This window comes from Triticum aestivum, chromosome 3A, assembly GCF_018294505.1.
Source record: "Triticum aestivum cultivar Chinese Spring chromosome 3A, IWGSC CS RefSeq v2.1, whole genome shotgun sequence".
Classification (NCBI taxonomy): Eukaryota; Viridiplantae; Streptophyta; class Magnoliopsida; order Poales; family Poaceae; genus Triticum; species Triticum aestivum.
In genome coordinates this window covers 711,426,669-711,440,338 of record NC_057800.1, presented here as the reverse complement: position 1 = coordinate 711,440,338, position 13,670 = coordinate 711,426,669, and the positions used below count along the sequence as shown (strand labels likewise).

Here is a 13,670-nt window from a genome sequence, read left to right as displayed (position 1 = left end):
TTCGGATCTGTGATAGAAGGTGTATCCAATAGTTTCCTTTGGATATCCTATGAAGACGCACTTCTCCGATTTAGGTTTGAGCTTATCAGGTTGAAACGTTTTCACATAAGCATTGCAACCTCAAACTTTAAGAAACGACAGCTTAGGTTTCTTGCCAAACCATAGTTCATACGGTGTCGTCTCAACGGATTTAGATGGTGCCCTATTTAACGTGAATGCAGCTGTCTCTAATGCATAAGCCCAAAACGATAGTGGTAAATCTGTAAGAGACATCATAGATCGCACCATATCAAGTAAAGTACGGTTACGACGTTCGGACACACTATTACACTGTGGTGTTCCAGGTGGCATGAGTAGTGAAACTATTGCACATTGTTTTAACTGAAGACCAAACTCGTAACTCAAATACTCTTCTCCACGATCAGATCGTAGAAACTTTATTTTCTTGTTACGATGATTTTCCACTTCACTCTGAAATTCTTTGAACTTTTCAAATGTTTCAGACTTATGTTTCATCAAGTAGATATACTCATACCTGCTCAAATTATCTGTGAAGAACAGAAAATAATGATACCTGTCGCGAGCCTCAATATTCATCGGACCACATACATCAGTATGTATGATTTCCAACAAATATGTTGCTCGCTCCATTGTTCCGGAGAACGGAGTCTTAGTCATCTTGCCCATGAGGCATGGTTCGCAGGCATCAACTGATTCATAATCAAGTGATTCCAAAAGCCCATCATCATGGAGTTTCTTCATGCGCTTTACACCAATATGACCTAAACGGTAGTGCCACAAACAAGTTGCACTATCATTATTAACTTTGGATCTTTTGGTTTCAATATTATGAATATGTGTATCACTATGATCGAGATCCAACGAACTATTTTCATTGGGTGTGTAACCATGTAAGGTTTTATTCATGTAAACAGAACAACAATTTATTCTCTTACTTAAATGAATAACCGTATTACAATAAACATGATCAAATCATATTCATGCTCAACGCAAACACCAAATAACACTTATTTAGGTTCAACACTAATCCCGAAAGTATAGGGAGTGTGCGATGATGATCATATCAATCTTGGACCCACTTCCAACACACATCGTCACTTCACCCTTAACTAGTCTCTGTTTATTCTGCAACTCCCGTTTCGAGTTACTAATCTTAGCAACTGAACTAGTATGAAATACTGAGGGGTTGCTATAAACACTAGTAAAGTACACATCAATAACATGTATATCAAATATACTTATGTTCACTTTGCCATCCTTCTTATCCGCCAATCATTTGGGGTAATTCCGTTTCCAGTTACCAGTCCCTTTGCAGTAGAAGCACTTAGTCTCAGTCTTAGGACCAGACTTGGGCTTCTTCACTTGAGCAAAAACTTGCTTGCCGTTCTTCTTGAAGTTCCCTTTCTTCCTTTGCCCTTTTCTTGAAACTAGTGGTCTTTTCAACCATCAACACTTGATGTTTTTCTTGATTTCTACCTTCGTTGATTTCAGCATTACGAAGAGCTTGGGAATCGTTTCCGTTATCCCTTGCATATCATAGTTCATCACGAAGTTCTATTAACTTGGTGATGGTGACTAGAGAATTCTGTCAATCACTATTTTATCTGGAAGATTAACTCCCACTTGATTCAAGTGATTGTAGTACCCAGACAATCTGAGCACATGCTCACTAGTTGAGCGATTCTCCTCCATCTTTTAGCTATAGAACTTGTTAGAGATTTCATATCTCTCAACTCGGGTATTTGCTTGAAATATTAACCTCAACTCCTGGAACATCTCATATGGTCCATGACGTTCAAAACATCTTTGAAGTCCCGATTCTAAGCCATTAAGCATGGTGCACTAAACTATCAAGTAGTCATCATATTGAGCTAGCCAAACATTCATAACGTCTGCATCTGCTCCTGCAATAGGTCTGTCACCTAGCGATGCATCAAGGATATAATTCTTCTGTGCAGCAATGAGGATAAACCTCAGATTACGGATCCAATCCGCATCATTGCTACTAACATCTTTCAACACAATTTTCTCTAGGAACATATCAAAATAAACATATGAAAGCAACAACGCGAGCTATTGATCTACAACATAGATATGCTAATACTACCAGGACTAAGTTCATGATAAATTAAAGTTCAATTAATCATATTACATAAGAACTCCCACTTAGATAGACATCCCTCTAATCCTCTAAGTGATCACGTGATCCAAATCAACTAAACCATGTCCGATCATCACGTGAGATGGAGTAGTTTCATTGGTGAACATCACTATGTTGATCATATCTACTATATGATTCACACTCAACCTTTCGGTCTCCGTGTTTCGAGGCCATATCTGTATATGCTTGGCTCGTCAAGTATAACCTGAGTATTCCGCGTGTGCAACTGTTTTGCACCCGTTGTATTTGAACGTAGAGCCTATCACACCCGATCATCACGTGGTGTCTCAGCACGAAGAACTTTCGCAACGGTGCATACTCAGGGAGAACACTTCTTGATAATTAGTGAGAGATCATCTTATAATGCTACCGTCAATCAAAGCAACATAAGATGCATAAAAGATAAACATCACATGCAATCAATATAAGTGATATGATATGGCCATCATCATCTTGTGCTTGTGATCTCCATCTTCGAAGCACCGTCGTGATCACCATTGTCACCGGCGCGACACCTTGATCTCCATCGTAGCATCGTTGTCGTCTCGCCAATCTTATGCTTCCACGACTATCGCTACCGCTTAGTGATAAAGTAAAGCATTACAACGCGATTGCATTGCATACAATAAAGCGACAACCATATGGCTCTTGCCAGTTGCCGATAACTTGGTTACAAAACATGATCATCTCATACAATAAAATTTAGCATCATGTCTTGACCATATCACATCACAACATGCCCTGCAAAAACAAGTTAGACGTCCTCTACTTTGTTGTTGCAAGTTTTACGTGGCTGCTACGGGCTTAAGCAAGAACCAATCTTACCTACGCATCAAAACCACAACGATAGTTTGTCAAGTTGGTGCTGTTTTAACCTTCGCAAGGACCGGGCGTAGCCACACTCGGTTCAACTAAAGTTGGAGAAACTGTCACCCTCTAGCCACCTTTGTGCAAAGCACGTCGGGAGAACCGGTCTCGCGTAAGCGTACGCGTAATGTCGGTCCGGGCCGCTTCGTCCAACAATACCGCCGAACCAAAGTATGACATGCTGGTAAACAGTATGACTTATATCGCCCACAACTCGCTTATGTTCTACTCGTGCATATAACATCAACACATAAAACCTAGGCTCTGATGCCACTGTTGGAGAACGTAGTAATTTCAAAAAAATTCTACGCACACGCAAGATCATGGTGATGCATAGCAACGGGAGGGGAGAGTGTGATCTACGTACCCTTGTAGATCGACAGCGGAAGCGTTAGCACAACGCGGTTGATGTAGTCGTACGTCTTCACGGCCCGACCGATCAAGCACCGAAACTACGGCACCTCTGAGTTCTAGCACACGTTCAGCTCGATGACGATCCCCGGACTCCGATCCAGCAAAGTGTCGGGGAAGAGTTCCGTCAGCACGACGGCGTGGTGACGTTCTTGATGTACTACCGTCGCAGGGCTTCGCCTAAGCACCGCTACAATATTATCGAGGATTATGGTGCATGGGGGCACCGCACACGGCTAAGAATATGATCACGTGGATCAACTTGTGTGTCTAGGGGTGCCCCCTGCCCCCGTATATAAAGGATCAAGGGGGGTGCGGCAGGCCAGGAGGAGGGCGCGCCAGGAGGAGTCCTACTCTCACCGGGAGTAGGATTCCCCCCTTTCCTAGTTGGAATAGGATTCGGGAGGGGGGAAGAGGAGAGAGAAAAGGAAGGGGGGGCGCCGCCCCCTCTCCTTGTCCTATTCGGACTAGGGGGGAGGGGCGCGTGGCCCAGCCCTGGCCACCTCTCCTCTCTTCCACTAAAGCCCACTAAGGACCATATACCTCCCGGGGGGTTCCGGTAACCTCCCGGTACTCCGGTAAAATCCCGATTTCACCCGGAACACTTCCGATATCCAAATATAGGCTTCCAATATATCAATCTTTATGTCTCGACCATTTCGAGACTCCTCGTCATGTCCGTGATCACATCCGGGACTCCGAACAAACTTCGGTACATCAAAATGCATAAACTCATAATATAACTGTCATCAAAACCTTAAGCGTGCGGACCCTACGGGTTCGAGAACAATGTAGACATGACCGAGACACGTCTCCGGTCAATAACCAATAGCGGAACCTGGATGCTCATATTGGCTCCCACATATTCTACGAAGATCTTTATCAGTCAGACCGCATAACAACATACGTTGTTCCCTTTGTCATCGGTATGTTACTCGCCCGAGATTCGGTCGTCGGTATCTCAATACCTAGTTCAATCTCGTTACCGGCAAGTCTCTTTACTCGTTTTGTAATACATCATCTTGCAACTAACTCATTAGTTGTAATGCTTGCAAGGCTTATGTGATGTGCATTACCGAGAGGGCCCAGAGATACCTCTCCGACAATTGGAGTGACAAATCCTAATCTCGAAATACGCCAACCCAACATGTACCTTTGGAGACACCTGTAGAGCTCCTTTATAATCACCCAGTTACATTGTGACGTTTGGTAGCACACAAAGTGTTCCTCCGACAAACGGGAGTTGCATAATCTCATAGTCATAGGAACATGTATAAGTCATGAAGAAAGCAATAGCAACATACTAAACGATCGGGTGCTAAGCTAATGGAATGAGTCATGTCAATCACATCATTCTCCTAATGATGTGATCCCATTAATCAAATGACAACACATGTCTATGGTTAGGAAACATAACCATCTTTGATTAACGAGCTAGTCAAGTAGAGGCATACTAGTGACGTTTGGTTTGTCTATGTATTCACACAAGTATTATGTTTCCGGATAATACAAATCTAGCATGAATAATAAACATTTATCATGATATAAGGAAATAAATAATAACTTTATTATTGCCTCTAGGGCATATTTCCTTCACTTCTGCTTCGCTGGGTCTAGGTATCTGCTTATCTTCCCCGCGTAACCGTAAGGAAGTTTTACTCCTATGAGACAGGTGAAAAACTACTCGATCTCCTCCTGACTTAGAGTGAAGCACACGGGAGGGTAGTCATTTCCGGTCTTCTTGGCCTTTTTGCCTTTGCGACAACTTTCTTTGTCCTGCTTCCCTCATCATCATCATCATTAGCGTGAAGCTCCTCCCTGATGCCCATTGATTTCATGTCTGCCCTTGCTTTCGGCCCATCTTTGGTCCTCTCTGGCATGTTGAGCAGGGTACCAAGCAGACTCTCGCACACGTTCTTCGTGATATGCATGACATCAAGGCTGTGAGGCACACGGTGGATCTTCCAGTATGACAAGTCCCAGAAAACAGACCTCGTTTTCCATACCTTCAGCAGGGGCTCTGGCGCCTTTCGCTTCTTTCCCGGCTCTGGCGCCTTTTGCTTCTTTCCCGGCAGTGGGCAATCTTTCCAATTTTTCAACAGCTCGTCTATTTCCTCGCCGCTCCTCGTATGCAGGCATCTTCGGGGTTTGGTTTCACCATCGAACAGATCCTTGCGTTTTCTCCACGGGTCATCGTCGCGAAGCCACCTTCTATGTCCCATGAACACAGTTTTCGAAGACCCGGGATCTCTATCTAGCTGGCGATACGTTGTGTCATCCATGCACCCGACGCATCCAGAAAGTCCGTGGACCACCTGCCCCGCGAGATATCAGTAACCGAGATAGTCGTGCACCGTCGTGAGCAGTGCGGCTCTCATAGGGAAATATTATTTCTCTGCGGCGTCCCACGTATTGGCTGGCATTTTCCACAACATGTCTAGCTCCTCTTTCAGCAGCCCCAGATACAGATTGATGTCGTTCCCTGGTTGTTTCGGCCCTTCAATTAGCATACTCATGTGAATGTATTTCCTCTTCATGCACAACCAGGGGGAAGCTTGTACATCCACACAAACACAGGCCAGGTGCTATGTGTGCTTCTCTGGCTGCCAAACGGATTGACTCCATCGGTGCTCGCGCCCAGCATGATGTTCCTTAGATCGTTCCCAAATTCTGGGTCTTCGAAGTTCAACGCTTGCCACTGGCTCGCATCCTTAGGGTGACTCAGCATCTTGTCTTTTTTATTTATCTCCGTATCATTTCCGTCATCTTCTCGCTTCTTCTCCTCCCTATCCGCGTGCCAACGCAGGAGCTTTGCTACCTTAGGGTCCACGAAATACCACTGCAGACGAGGAGTGATCGGAAAGTACCACACCACTTTTCGAGGAGCTTTCTTCCTCTTCTTGTATCGAGTGACGCCGCACACCGGACATATGGTAGACTCCACGTGCTTGTCCCGATAAATGATGCAATTGTTCATGCACACATGGTATTTCACGTGCGGTAAATCCAGAGGACACACAATTTTCTTCGCCTCCTCGAAACTGGTCGGGCACTTGTTCCCCTTGGGAAGACGTTCGTGCCAGAATGACATGTTCTCATCGAAGTATGTGTCGGTCATTTTGTGTTTTACCTTCATCTCCAGAGCCATGAGTGTTACTTTCAGGCGGGTATCCTCGAGCCTTCATCCTTCATACAATGGAGTAACCGCGTCTATCTCTAGTTGATCCAGCTTGGCTTTCTCTCGGGCGGCAGCTCTTGTGTTATCCGTCAGCTTGAGAAGTAGCTCTTGAATATGAGGGTCCTGCACCCAGCCTCCATCGTCGTCTGCTCCGACATCTTCATCTTCATGATCATGCCCTTCGTCTTGATCTTCCTCATCATCATGTCCGGCATCTTCTACATGATGACTGTGTACAGTATCACCGTCGTGATCATGTCCTGGAGATTCTCCGTCTTCTCGCCCGCCCTCGCCGCGGTGATTGTCTTGCTGCCCTTCCTTATTTCTTGCCCGGCCCCCATGGACGACTTCATAGTCATCTTCATCACCTTGTCACCGATAGCGCCATCCATGAAACCACGCAAGAGCAGGTGGTCCCGCACCTGCCCGGAATCCGAGTCCGCAATAAGGCTCTTCAGCTTGCATCTTCGACACGGACATCTTATCTCCGTCTCGTTCTTTTGAAGCATCTCGGCCTTCGCGGAGCTCAAAAACCTATTCACGATGCCTTCGGTCATCGTGCGGACCATGGTCGCATGCGGGGTAGAGCAAAACGATATTTTAGAACCAAGAAAAAATTTGGCATGACTTTCCCTAAAAATAGGACCAAAAAGAATGCATAGTGCCAGAATTCTCGCCGAAACGGAAATGAATCAACATTCCGGCAAAATATTGGCAACTATCGCATTTCAAATACCGGTACCTGCAAATACAAACATATATGCAACACCACAAACATACATAGATCTAGCAAGGCCATAAAAAGTGCATGTGCACGTTGTTGGAGCGAGCTAGGGAGAAAAAAAGTAGATCTACAACATAAAGATAGTTTTTCCCTTACTTACCTATAAAAAAGGTAATTTAACCACTTAATTTTGATGAATTTATGGTGCAAATGAGGTGAGGAGGAGGAGGCAGCCGACACAAGCTTGGAGAAGAAGGTGGAGAGAATGAAGTGGGAAAAGTGAGTGTGTAGGTGTGGCTGTCCAAAATATGTAGCTGATCCCAGGTTACTAATGGCGCACCACTCACAAATGCGCCATTAGTAACCCTTGTTACTAATGGAGCACCAGCTTGAGGTGCGTAGTTTTGCAAAAAAAAGTAGTGGTGCACTGCGTTGGTGGTGCGCCATTACTAGTTAAACTAGTAATGACGCACTCTTCCCTGATGCGCCATTAGTATTTTTGGAAAAAAAATTGTTACTAATGGTGCACCGTGTGTCTGGTGCGCCATTAGTGTCTACCACACTAATGGCGCACCAACTCATGGTGCGCCATTACTATATAGTAGTGACGCACCACATATCTGGTGCGCCATTAGTGGCCATATCATCTATAGCCCTTTCCTAGTAGTGAGCTTAGCAAACACAAGCTAAGCACCTATTGGGGAGTATAGTTGCTAAGCTATTTAATATGCTTAGCACCTCATCTAAGCACTCATATATTGGGAGCAGCCTTATAAACTAATTATACCTAATACTAGCCACAGTGGAGAGTAACATACACGTATCCCTAGACTATGTTATTACCTTCATAATGGGTAGTAACTTAAGTGTGATAACATGTAAAGATTCATTTATTAGGTTATAGACTCATATTGCATTGGAACGTGTGATATTACAGTAACCAGCTAAGTTACTACAACTACCTCTCTCCTCATTGAACTAATTGTCACATAAGCAAATTTGCTGAGTTGAATTTGATGTTACTGTTGAAGTTACTTCCACTGTGGCTAGTCTAAGCCATGTGTGTAACACGAACTAACACGCATTTTGTGTATTTAAGCTAGGTGGTAGACACGGTACCAAGTGTCATGTCATAAGATTGAAGGTCGATGCGATCTTGAGATGGGAGAAAAGTTTCCTTGGATGCCGCTTCGACTACAGTGGCCTGTTAAATTACAACGCACTTTACTAGCGTGGTGTCGTGCCTAATCGAGAGATTCCTCGCTTGCTCCCTGATCGAGACCATTTGTACGTGTGAGCAACTCTAGTTAATTACTCCACCCATGCAATATTCAAACTCCCGCCCGTTTCTTTGGCGCTTGTGAATATGGTACTATGTGCCTGAGACGATCCGACCTATGCCTCTCAGCTTGCGTGTGCACTAGTTTAGTTATAAACTGCTTAGTTTGCATTACCAAGAGAGATGCCTCTGAGCAGATGCATTAGTTTGCATTAATCAAATTAGGCACCGCGCACCACCATGCGCACCCATTTTACTGATTCCATTCCATGCATATATGGTTGTTGTGAAATTAAGATCAATTCCTCATACTTCGCAACAAAAAAAAAAGATCAATTCCTCATGTGTCCAGGAAGAAAATGGCGCTTGCAAAGAAGACACTCGGATTGCCTACGACCGCTGCTCTTGCAGAGCCTACTCATTCTCTTGCTCATGGTCACTCACTGATGCTCATTCTCTTGTGCAAATTAAACAGACTTCAGTTAGACATATCTGTGGAAACAACTGAACAAGATGCTTCTGTGAATTTATCATACCAAGTTGCTAGTAGACAGGTCTTATTTGTCTGCGGCACCATACAATTTGGTCGCAAAATAGCAAAATAAAACATCACATGATTTGCTCCCCTGTATAGAGATAGAAGAGCCACTTGAGTTGAGGGCAACATCCAATCATTCTCTCGTCCAGAAAGCGTTGCATCAGTTGAGGGCAATACTTCCACTCCAGAGTGATTGACAGAAAAGGTACCCACGAGACGAAATGGCAAATCAAGTTCCAGTTGTACTCCAACAGAAAGATGTACTCAATACAGGTCCTAAGCGGGTACATCAAAATGACACTGCCGACTTCCCTGTTTATTTGATCAAAATGACAAATAGAAGATGGAACTTCAGAACATAGGACAAACTGAATGCGGCATTTTAGGTTGCGAGTCTGAAATAAAGTTATTACAAACAATGGAGTGTAATGAAGAATGCAGGAGAGCAGGCAAACCAGACATCAGTACATATATAATAACTAATGGTTCATACGGGCAAATTGCACTGGCCACCATACAAACTGGTTGTTGAATTGACAGAAAATTAACCAGCCAGTCATACATCATAAGTACATAACTCTTCCTTACAAAAGAAAGAAATGGAGAAGGAAGTTCATCATTAGCAAAATGCAGGAGCGCTGCAGAAACTTGGTGCTTCTTGAATCTAACTGAAGTAATAGCAGTATTCAGGCATAAGTGGGTACAATTACAATGAGAGTTTCATGTTGCTGCAGAAGACGAATCAAAACACCATGGCAAATGAAGTGTTCCTGAGCCTCACCATCTCAATTGGCAAGAATGGAAGTGCTCACCACAATATTCTAAATCTAACACATGTAGAACATAAACGCTCAACATATGCGACGCTGAATCGACAATAGCACATGGATATACAAGAGAGCTCACTTGTGGCATTGTTGCTTCTTCTGATGGTGGTCATATCTGACATTCTCTTTCGGGTGGATAATATTCAAATCTTGCCTTTGTATAGATCGCTTTCACTCAGTGCCATGTTAGTGTTTTTCTTCACTTGGCAAAAACATATTGGATCAATCATCATATCATAACACAATAAGATTTTTCATGCCTTCATCAAATTGATGTCTATTGGTTGAATCATGCTTCTATTTATGATCTCATTGAGTAACTCTATCACTGAGCTCAAATAGGCTAATCTCTGGTTTTCCATGATAAACAAAACATTCGGCTATCAATTTACCTATCAAGTGACCTTGCTTAATCTTCTAATCTTCTGAAAACATACTTAGATATAATAACTAATCCTATAGATGACAAGGTAGATCGAAACTAATAGTAAAAGAAGCTTGACTCTAGATTATCACTTTGACATAATCTACAAGTCAAGAGCTTCTTTTACTATTTCTTTGCTGCTTTCCATGTCATTCGTGTGTGTGGCTTCTGTTGTGTTCTATCTCTAGTTTACCCTAACTTGCTTAAGACTAAAGATTATGGTTTTGTTCTATGATCTATCTTCACATCATTTATTATATGTAAGCATATATCCAGAAGATTACAAAATTAAGCGAGACCAATTCATATGAAGATGGATAGCTGAAGATTTGTGTATCATGTAAACACGAAATTAACCCATTTGAGCTAGGAGAGTTACTTCAGTGAGCTGATAAACAGAAGTACGATCCAACCCGTAGACATCACTATCAACGCAGAAAAGTCTTATGGTGTCCATGACATGATGCTTGATCTAATATATTCATTGCGTAGAGAAACGCTCATGGCAATGTTCAATCTAAAAGAACATCGATGGTAGCAGCCAAATAACAGGATATTCTTCATTTCCACCACAACAATTGTGATTCCCATTCCATGCCCAAGTACCTGTGCATGTGAAGATTTTGAAACAATTAGTTGGCAGGCAAGTCAACATGAGTATACTATTTATTCATAAAGAGAAGATAACAATGAATAATGAGCTATTTATCAAGGCAAAAAATAAGCAGAATCTAGAGTGAATCACAAATGATTTGCACTTAAGATGTTAATCTGATATATGTTTCTTCACAAAGAGAGGTCAGTAGTGAAGTATGTGCTAATTATCTGGCAACAAATGGCCTCACTAAAGCAGACCCTAGGAGTAAATCTAACATGGATAATCAAGGATTTGCACCGAAGGATTAAGATGCGCACACCGGCCGGCCGGCCGGTACTTGAGGAAACTAGATTAAACAACCTAGAACGGAAGAAGACCAGAAATTTGAACTGAAGATGCACACCACCATGAGTTTAAGTTCATCGGATCCAGATCAGGAAGAAACGAAATATACCTCATGTCCTTGTTCTGCGAGATCCAGCCTTTGGCACCTCTCCGGGCTGCTGCACGTACTCACCGACGAGGAGGTCGCCGGCGGCAGGCAGGACGCACCAGCCCCGGGACGAGCCCAGCCGGCGAGATCTACTCCACGGCTCGACCTCTGCCTCTGACTGACGGACTCTCCCTCTCTCTAAACCGGTCCCTCCAAACGCTGTAGAAATAACCGACGGGGGGAGAGGGGTTAACGGATCCGACCAATCACATGCCGGCACAGAGCTGCTACCATGTGGGTCCTCCGCGCGGTATGGTCCCATGTGTCATCCAGCTTAGACAAACATTGAAAAAGCTAAGTTGAGGTCTGATAGATCTCCTGGTCAAAGAGCATCTCCAGCCGCGCCCCTAGAAAGGTCTCCCCGAATGATTTTTTTGCGCCGGCGCCGAAAAAACGGCCTAGTCACGTCCCCGGGAGCCATTTTTCACCGGCTTGGGCCGAAATCAGCGCCGGCGGACCCAGGTCGAACCCGACGCGCCGGGGGGCGCCGGGGCGAGTGTTTTTGCGCGAAACAGCCGCGGGCCCGCCAAGTCAGCGAGACAGGCGCTTCGTCGACCTCATCGCCTCGGTTCCCGTGGGAATCAATGCGAAGGCTGCCGCGCCGGTCGCCTCCATTGATGCCTCACGGGCGGCGCAGTGAAGACGCGCGTCCCGCCCGCATGCGCCACGCGTTCGCCCGCATGCCGCCCCCCGGCCACCCCGCTTCGGCTATAAAAAGGCGCCCCTCCCCGCCGGTGAGCGCTGTAGCCTCCCCTCTACCTCCAGTGAAAGCCTTTTCCCCGCCGGCGAGCTCTCCCACCACTCCCATGCCCGCCGACGAGCGAAACCATGGCGGAGAGATACCCAGGCGACGGCGCAGCGGCGAACGGCTTCGGCCGCCGACACCTCCAGGAGCCGGAGGCACGCCTTCTGTACGAGGCCGAGTACCCGGCGCCCCCCGATATGCGCGTGCCTGGCTCGTGGAGACTGAGCGTCGGCGGCGTCCCGGTGCCGCCGGTGCCCGAAGGGGCGGCACGGCGGGCGGAGATCACCCGCATCCGCTCCTCGTTGACGGAGGAGCAGCGGAACGAGCCGAGGTACGCGCCCGACAGCGAAACGCTGTGGACGATGTACTTCCAGCACCGTCGCGAGGAGCAGATCGCCTCCGTCAACGACATTGTCCCCGCGGCTGCCACAACTCCGAAGGACGGCACGAGTGGTGGGGCGTCCCCGGCCGCACACTCGACGCCGTCCTCGACCACATCGAGACCGACAATGTGTCGCGGCTGGAGTACCCGACGCGGACCTCCTTCTCTCATCGGCGTGGCAGTTCCTGGATGCCGCGGCGGATGGAGCCGGGGTCGTCCTCGTCGTCGGGCTCCGGCAGGGGCGGAGCTAGGACTGGGCCATGCCCCGGGCCCCAGGCTGCTACAGTGCGCTACAGTACCGCTACAGTGCAGAATTGCTATACTACACGAAGTAAATCTTCTACACGCCCCAGGCCCAGGCCCCCCCCCCCCCCCCGGCCTGGGTCCTGGATCCGCCACTGGGCTCCGGCTCGCCGGCCCTCCGCCCCGTCAAGCCCGAGCTGGAGGAGACACCGCTCGGGCGTCGTGCTCGCAGCGACGCCCTCGTCATCAACGAGCCCTCGCCTGCGACTGCACCGACGAGGCGCTCCGTCTGCCTGGTCCGGTCGAAGCCCGAGCCAGACATGCTCCCCGTGAAGCCGGAGCACACCGGCATGGTGGCCCCCGACGACGAGTCCGCCCTCAAATGGGTGAGGGAGGACTACGTCCGCGAGCAGGTGCGCCGCCAGCGTCGGGCGTAACTGGAGACCCAGGCCCGTAGCCGCGCCGAGGAGCGTCGCCATGTAGCCGAGGAGGGCGGCGTTATCATCATCGACAGCGACGACGAGGGCGAGTCCGGGCCGTCAACCGCTGTCGGCGACCCCGGCGAGGGATGCAGCAGGCACACAGGTGAGGCGCGCGGCAATGACGACGACGACAGCGGCGGCGGCAACTACACCCGCTTTTACAGGCTTCTCGGCATGTAGACGATGGCGGCAGCGGCTTATTAGGCTTTTAGTTCGTTTTTAAGTTAGTTCATGCATGTTTTTAAGTTTTTGTACAAATTTCGTCAAAAATCGGCCGAACTTCGCCGAGTTTGCAAA

General features: G+C 46.7%; 1 long non-coding RNA gene across 1 annotated transcript; it reads right to left on the bottom strand.

The window, feature by feature from the left end:
• Positions 1 to 9,622: 9,622 nt before the first annotated feature.
• On the bottom strand, positions 9,623 to 11,687 carry LOC123063399 (uncharacterized). Its single transcript, XR_006430311.1, has 2 exons — positions 11,483 to 11,687; positions 9,623 to 11,036 (listed from the first exon to the last, which is right to left on the bottom strand). It is a non-coding gene; the product is annotated as an uncharacterized lncRNA (long non-coding RNA).
• Positions 11,688 to 13,670: the final 1,983 nt, after the last annotated feature.